Below are 9423 nucleotides of genomic sequence, written 5' to 3' on the forward strand. Positions count from 1 at the left end.
TCTAATACTATAAGATACCTTTAATTTGTGGTAAATGTCTATTTTTAATGCAGGCCTATCACATAAATGAAAGGATTGATTGATGACTTTAAGAACTTAAATTACAAGGGCAAAGAGATAACCAAAATTAGAAAAGAGATGTCAGTGCAATCCAAACCGGAACACTGTTCAGTAATTGGGTCATATCTGGAGCTATAGATCTCAGATTTAGGTCTACTTTATATGGATGAAAAGGTAAGACATAGTCCTACAACGTTTATATGGAGCCCAAAATCTAAAAAGGTCATTTTCAAGTCCAAATTATAGCAACAACAAAGAAGCCCGAATCTATCCTCCAGCCCGAGCACTTTTTAGTATTTTGGCCATATCTGGAGTTCTAGAAGTCCAAATGAGCTGAATGTTTTATAAAAGATAGCTGAGACAATTTCCTACAACTTTCATGTTTTTGAGTGGCTTCAATTTTGACGTTATCAATGATGTTTTGGGCAGACAAAAGAAGATAAGGATTGTCACCAAGTCAAGAGTTGGCCACCCACTCATCAATTAGTCATCAAATCAATAGTTCCCAATTTTGGCCTATAAAAGGAGGCATTTTCCATGCATTTAGGCATCTTGGTGTCTAGATCAAGATCATGCTCTTGCTTTCTCTCTTTATATTTTTTGTAATGTTTATGCTTTGCTTTCATTAATATCAAGTTTATACCTTTCATTTCCTTTCATTTACTTAGCTAACTTTTATCTTATTTATGTTCTTATTTTGTTTATTTATTTTTATTTCTTTCATTATGTCTAGCTAAGTTTATTATATCAAGGTGAAAAGGTTACACTAATGGTGTAAGAATAAGTATAGTGTAAACTTAATATGGACTTTAATGTTTGATACTAACATGTTTTGTATTTGTTATCTTGTTCACTCTTTAATACTTTGCTTGTTAAATGACTAATCTTGATTTATGTTGTATAACACTTGGTACAACAAATGCTTGGCACTTTCATAGCCCATAATGTATGGTATAACCGACACCTGAGCTATGAAAGAAACTTGATTTGTTGTTAACATAAGTTATAATCATGAATGCTTGACGAGATTTACAAGTACTAGCATTAATTGAATAAGATGACTAATGTAATCATGTTAATAATCTATAATCTGATTGGAACCTCCTTTGTATGTGGTTTCCAATTGAATAATAAGAGTTTATACTATACTTGTTTGACATACCATTAGTGGAACCTCTAACCTTGACATTTGTTATTATTATTTTTTAATCCTTACATTAATTTTCCATCTCCAAGTTCTCATTATCATCTTCTTCTTCTCTTTCTTTATTATTATTATTATTATTAGTACTACTAATACTACTACTACTACTACTACTGATTAGTACTTAAAAATGTATTTTTATCATGGTTTTATATCTACTACTACTACTACTACTACTACTACTACTACTATTATTATTATTATAGTTATTATTGTTATTGTCATTATTGTTATTATTGTTATTACTATTATTATTGTTGTTGTTATTATTATTGTTGTTGTTGTACTATTATCGTTTATAATTTGTACAATTAACCTCTCTGTGGTTCGACCCCGGTCTTGCCGGGTTATTTATTACTTTGACACTCCTGCACTTGGGAGAAGACATCAATCTTTTAGTCGTGTCAATGTATGTCCTTGAACATGGTAGGCCAATAAAGTTCATATTGTAAGATTTTTACAGTCGTCTTCTTTGATGAGAAATGACCCTCACATGCCTCAAAATGATAAAATTTAATGACACTACTTACCTTATTGTCAGAAATGCATCTTTAAAATATTTGATCAGCAAAATATTTTAATAAATAAGGGTTATCCCAAAAGTTCTTCACTTTGTTTAAGAACTTTCTTTTGTCTTGGGTACTCCAATGAGCTGACAAATCTCCTAAAGAAAGAAAATTGATAAAATTAGCAAACTAAGGCATTGATTTAAAAGAAAGTAAGGATTTGTTAGGAAAGTAATCATCGATTGGTATGATGTTGAATGTCAAATCTATTGTCACTTTTGACAAAAGATCAACATTAATATTTTCTGTGTCTTTTTTATCCATGATTTCTTCTTGAGAATAAGTCATTTACAAATCTTTAAATTCATCAAACTTAATTTTACTTAAAGTAGATTCAAGTTTATCATAAACTAATTCTTCAATAAAATCTACTTCTTGTAAATCATTATCATCTCTAGGTTGCTTGCAAATGTTGAAAATATTCTTCTCCAATATCATGTTTCCATTTATCAGTCTATTTCTACAAGTAATCATTAATTGGTATGATGTCGGATGTCAAATCTATTGTCACTCTTGACAAAAGATCCACATTAATATTTTCGATGCCTTTCTTATCCATGATTTCTTCTTGAGAATAAGTCATTTGCAAATCTTTAAATTCATCGAACTCAATTTTACTTCAAGTATATTCAAGTTTATCATAAACTAATTCTTCAATAAAATTTACTTCTTGTAAATCAGTATCATCTCTAGGTTGCTTGCAAATGTTAAAAATATTCATCTCTAATTTCATGTTTCCAAATGATAGCTTCATCAGTCTATTTCTACAAGTAATCATCGATTGGTATGATGTCGGATGTCAAATCTATTGTCACTCTTGACAAAAGATCCACATCAATATTTTTGATGCCTTTCTTATCCATGATTTCTTCTTGAGAATAAATCATTTGCAAATCTTTAAATTCATCAAACTTAATTTTACTCAAAGTAGATTGAAGTTTATCATAAATTAATTCTTCAATAAAATCTACTTCTTGTAAATCATTATCATCTCTAAGTTGCTTACAAATGTTGAAAATATTCATCTCCAATGTCATGTTTCCAAATGATAGCTTCATCAGTCTATTTCTATAATTAATCATTGCATTAGAAGGAGATTAATGAAAGTAAAATTTAAGCATTACAAAATATAAAGAAAGATAGTAAGAACATGATCTTGATTTGAAAATCAAGTTGCCTAAATGCATGGTAAATGGCTCATTTTATAGGCCAAAATTTGAAACTATTGATTTGTTAACTAATTATTGAGTGGGTGGGCATATCTTGACTTGGTGATAATTCTTATCTTATTGTCTAAATAAAACATCATTGCTAATGTTCGAATTTGAACAGATTGTCCTCACGAAAACATTAGAAAATTGTCTCAACTTTCCAACAAAAAAAATAAGGTCATTTGAACTTCTAGAACTCGAGATATGGGTTGAACACTGAACAATATCTGGGCTGTAGGACAAATTTTGACTTCTCTGTTATTGCAATAATTTAAACTTGAAAATAGCCTTTTTGAATCTTGGACTTCTCATGAAATTTTTAGGCTTATATCTTAACTTTTCATTCATATAGAGCAGACCTAAATTTAAGTTTTACAACTCTAGTTATGATCTAATGACTGAACAGTGTTCTAATTTGGACTGAACCAACATCTCTTTTCTAAGCTTAGTAATCTCTTTGTCTTTTTACTTTCAATAATTAATCACATAAATCAATCTTTTGAATTATGTGATATGTCTGCATTTAAAATGAGCATTTACCATAAATTAAAGCTATCTTACATTATCAGACTAGTTATTATAAAACATGCTTAAGTTAGGAAATTTAATGACACTTTGAGTGCAATATGATGATATAAAACTTTGATAAAAATACAATTTTAAGTATTAATCAGTGATCTTTAGACTTGATATCACTAAGTTATCTTGTATAGGAAGTGTTATATTTTGATCTTATTACATATTATCTTGGTAAAGGTAATAAATAGGAAGACATTGGATATAACATAAACTATATGAAGGTATTTGAGTGATTAAGAGAGAATTCACCACCCTAGATGAATTAGGAAAGACATTCCACATATTCTTAAATAATATTGATTGTTAAATCCTCACATAAGGTGGAATAAGATTTTAAAAAAGTTTCAAATTAAGAGAAAATGCCATACTTATTAAACATGATTATGTTTGGTGAGTTAATTTGATAAACTCACGAGAAAAACTTAACTTAAGTTGGGTTTTAGTTTGAATTGTTTCTGATATATACTTGATCACCTGATAGGCTGAAGATTACCAAATTAATTCGACCAAATCAAGTAAGGTAAAAATCAATAACTTAAAAAAATTAAATAATACACACACACACACACACACACACACACACACACACACATATATATATATATATATATATATATATCCATAATGATTGAAATTAATGTAATGACTCTTTTTAATATCAAATCCCGATGAAATCTAACAAATTGCAAAGTAAAAAAAAAAGAAGCCATATAATGATAAAAATAAATGCATCACTCGTATTTCTAAGTTACTATAAAGGCAACTATTTGCTCAATATGAACATAAAATCATGCCTTTTTTTAAATGAAAGGATGTCATGTATACCTAATCATGGACGGGCTATCATTTTGGTTTGCTTAGGCCTAACAAATAATGGGCTAGTTTAGATATGAATATTTAGCCATAGACCTTGACTATTACAACCTTTAATCAGGCACAATGAATGAAATAATTAACATTATGCATCCTCTGTAGCCTTTGATTGGTCTGCAAAAGAATCAAGGAAAACTAGTTTTAGTTAATGCACTTAAAAAATCTACCAGTGTTTCCTTTACTCGTTGATACGCGCGCGCGTGTATATGTATCTTAAGTATCAATGTATTTTTGATATATTTACTTAAAAACTCATGATTAAAAGGGTTAAAAATAGGATAATAATCTAAGATTTACAAATTTGATAGAATGTCAAGCTCAAATGGTATTGGTTTGGCTTACTTTTGGAGCCAACATCATTTACATGTGAATCTAGAAAGATGTTAGACTTAATTTTCTTGGGTTCAGCTATGTACTAAGTCCAAGTTCATATGGGTCAGACAAGATATCAAACTCAACATCTCTAAGCTTAGTTACATGTTAAACCCAAGTATATATGGGTCTGACACTAACAATATTGGGTTGAGTTACACACTAAGCCCAAATACATGTAGGTTTGACACTTTGCTAGACCCAGTATCCTTAGGTCCAACTACATACTGAGTCTAATTACATATAGGAATATCGAGGTGCCAGACCCAACATCCTTATATTCAGCTATGCCATAAGCTCAAGTACATGTGGATCTGATAAAATATCAGACCTAACCATCTTAGGTTTAGCTATACGTAAAACTCGGGTAGATATAGGTCTGGCAAGGTACCAAATCCATCACTCTTGGGTTTGGAATCATTCCAAATCAAATAGCTGATAATCTTTTTCTGTCCCATAATGGGTCATAGAGATTTGTTTGTTTAGTTTTATGTCTTTTAACATAAAGTGTTAAAAGTTAAAAATGATCATCTCCCTACAATCCCAAATGCATTAAAATCTCCTAAAGGCCTATCATATTCTCATCAATACTAATATTGTGTAAGGGATTTATATCCCTCATTAATGTTGTCTAAGGGATATTTATCCCTTATTAATACTATTTGAATGAGATAATGTTTCAACCCTTTCATTCAAGTACCATAATAAAGTTCATAGGCTAATATACCCTATAAACCATAAAGGTAAATGGTTAACACTTTACCTATTCTTTAAAACATTCATACTCTTATTTCTAGAACGTTTATTATATATAACTAAGAACAAACATTTTTATTTTCAGAATTTAAAGCTTATTTTTTCACTTATTGCAATCCTTTATTAAAAATTACTGACTTCATAATTAGAGGATCTCTAAATCCCACAAAGAAATATTTGTTTTACAGACGTTAGGTCTATCACCAATCATCAACTCTATAAACTTTGAAGAAGAGAATATTAAAGTGAATGTGCAATTATCCATTATCCAAATATTAACAACAACAAAAAAAAGCTTTATTCCTTCCTTAGCATACTGAGTTTTTGGAACATTATCAATCTCAATACATGTATTCTAATTAAATTTATGGTTGTGTTCTTCTCACTTGCAATTTGGTAATCAAATATATATAGCAATAACAGCTATCTATAATGACTGCTATATTATGGCTTAACATGAAGAAAAATAGTGGGTGGTAGTTGAATTGGATGAATGAAGGACAAGAGATGATTGATTTTGAAGCTAAGAGCAGCATATCAGCAGGTATTATAAAGTTGATTTCGATGCATTATATATGTGAACACTGTTGTTATGCAGTGATATTGAGATTTTGAATTATGATTTGTGTATATTAATCACTAAAAGAATAAATGGCATGTAATGTGAAGATCTTTACTTTTTGATAACTCGCTTGCTCCACAAAGTGCCGATTATTTTCTTTTGAAACACTGATAATGACATTATTTAGTACCTTTATATATGTTAATTTTCTATTTGAATAATTCAGCTTTTGATTATGCTGTTTATGTACATTAGTATTTATGAATCCATCAATGTAGTTCGTTTTGTAAGAGTTTTTAAGATTTTTAGCCAAACCTCGTAAAAATTATCAACATTTAAGGATATTTTTAATAAGATCTATCTCCATTAAATTTTGAATGTATCTATGACTTCTCAATGAAATTCTTTATTCGCTTTTAGTAAACAACACTAACCAAATCAGTCCTAAACTAATTAATTTGATTACATATAATCTTTTCTTATGGCATTCACAAAATAGAGGGTGATTGGCTATGGGATTTTTTATAGGAAAAACTAATCTTCAAAAGAAAAAACTTGGAATATATATTCTCACACCAGTTGATAGTACTGGGCACTCTTTATTTCAGAAGTTAGAATAAAAATTTCTATTGTCAACTAGCAAGAAAAAAATAAAAAGGGCTTCAGTGGCTGTCAACCGAGTAATAGGTAAGGGACGAAGACTTCATGAATCAAGTTACATTGGATTTGACATCTCTTAAAACTATTTCAATTTAAAATTGTATTTTATTAAATATATAATTTATATTATTTTTTAGTACTTCTTCTTAAGTAAAAACATTTTAAGTTTGAAACTTGAATTTGTAAAGTCATATTATTTTATGTTGAATGAAAATAATAAAATTCAAACTCATAATTATTTAATTAATAAAACTATGATAATATATAAAAATTATCTCAATTTAAAAATTAAAATTGAAATGTGAGATCCTAAAATATAAATTATATTATTCTAAAATACTTTGCAACTTAGAATATATTTGTTTAAGAGGTGCGATGCGCGACGCACCTCTTAAAAAACATTAAATTCATGCTTTCTATGAGGTGTGTAACATGTTATGCTTCACAAATAAATACATTTTAAATTATTTTTTATGGCAGTTTAATTAATAAAATTTACCATTATTCTTTTAAAAAATAATATCCAAGATAAAAAAAATATTACCAATGGGCTTATTGATTAGTACTTAAAAGTGCATTTTTATCATGGTTTTATATCATCATTTTGCACTTGAAGTATCAATAACTCATTAACTAAAGTATGATTTATAATAATTGATTAGTACTTTCATTTTGCACTTGAGGTATCAATAACTCCTTAACTAAAATATGTTTTATAATAATGTATCTAATAATATAAGATACCTATAATTTGTGGTAAATGTCTATTTTTAATGCAGGCCTATCACATAAATGAAAGGATTGATTGATGACTTTAAGAACTTAAATTGCAAAGGCAAAGAGATGATCAAAATTAGAAAAGAGATGTCGGTGCAATCCAAACCGGAACACTGTTCGGTACTTGGGTCATATCTGGAGCTATAGATCTCAGATTTAGGTCTACTTTATATGGATGGAAAGGTAAGACATAGGCCTACAACTTTCATATGGAGCCCAAGATCTAAAAAGGCCATTTTCAAGTCCAAATTCTAGCAACAACAAAGAAGCCCGAATCTATCCTCCAGCCCGAGCACTGTTTAGTATTTTGGCCATATCTGGAGTTCTAGAAGTCGAAATGAGCTGAATTGTTTACACAAGAAAGCTGAGACAATTGCATACAACTTTCATGTTTTCAAATGACTCCAATTTTGATGTTATCAATGACGTTTTAGGCAGACAAGAGAAGATAAGGATTGTCACCAAGTCAAGAGTTGGCCACCCACTCATCAATTAGTCATCAAATCAATAGTTCCCAATTTTGGCCTATAAAAGGAGGCATTTGCCATGCATTTAGGAATCTTGGTTTCCAGATCAAGATCATGCTCTTCCTTTCTCTTTTTGTATTTTTTGTAATGTTTATGCTTTGCTTTCATTAATATCAAGTTTATGCATTTCATTTCCTTTCACTTACTTAGTTAACTTTAATCTTATTCATGTTCTTATTTTATTTATTTATTTTTCTTCCTTTCATTATGTCTAACTAAGTTTATTATGTCAAGGTTAAAAGGTTACAATAATCGTGTAAGAATAAGTATAGTGTAAACTTAATATGGACTTTAATGTTTGATACTAACATGTTTTATATTTGTTATCTTGTTCACTCTTTAATACTTTGCTTGTTAAATGACTAATCTTGATTTATGTTGTATAACACTTGGTACAACAAATGCTTGGCACTTTACTTGTTAAATGACTAATCTTGATTTATGTTGTATAACACTTGGTACAACAAATGCTTGGCACTTTCATAGCCCATAATGTATGGTATAACCGACACCTGAGCTATGAAAGGAACTTGATTTGTTGTTAACATAAGTTATAATCATGAATGCTTGACGAAATTTACAAGTATTAGCATTAATTGAATAAGATGACTAATGTAATCATGTTAACAATATATAATCTGATTGGAACCTCCTTTGTGTGTGGTTTCCAATTGAATAATAAGAGTTTATACTATACTTGTTTGATATACCATTAGTGGAACCTCTAACCTTGACATTTGTTATTATTATTGCTTAAATATATTTGTTTGACATACCATTAGTGGATCCTCTAACCTTGACATTTTTTATTATTATTGTTTAATCGTTACATTAATATTCCATCTCAAAGTTCTCATCTTCTTCTTCTTCTTCTATTTCTTTATTATTATTATTATTAGTACTACTACTACTACTACTACTACTACTACTACTACTACTACTACTACTACTACTACTACTACTACTACTACTACTACTACTACTACTACTACTACTACTACTACTACTACTATTAATACTATTACTATTGTTGTTGTTGTTATTGTTGTTTTTGTTGTTTTATAATTGTTGTTTATAATTTGTACAATTAACCTCCCTGTGGTTCGACCCCGGTCTTGCCGGGTTATTTATTACTTCGACACTCCTGCACTTGGGAGAAGACATCAATCTTTTAGTCGTGTCATGTTTTTGGCGTCGTTGCCGGGGAGGTAAGTCCTTGTATAAATTATAATATTTATTTTATTTTCTCTTTTCACTTTTCTTGTATATAACTTTG

The sequence above is a fragment of the Populus euphratica genome, unplaced genomic scaffold (assembly GCF_000495115.2).
Source record: "Populus euphratica unplaced genomic scaffold, PopEup_1.0 scaffold44.1, whole genome shotgun sequence".
NCBI lineage: Eukaryota > Viridiplantae > Streptophyta > Magnoliopsida > Malpighiales > Salicaceae > Populus > Populus euphratica.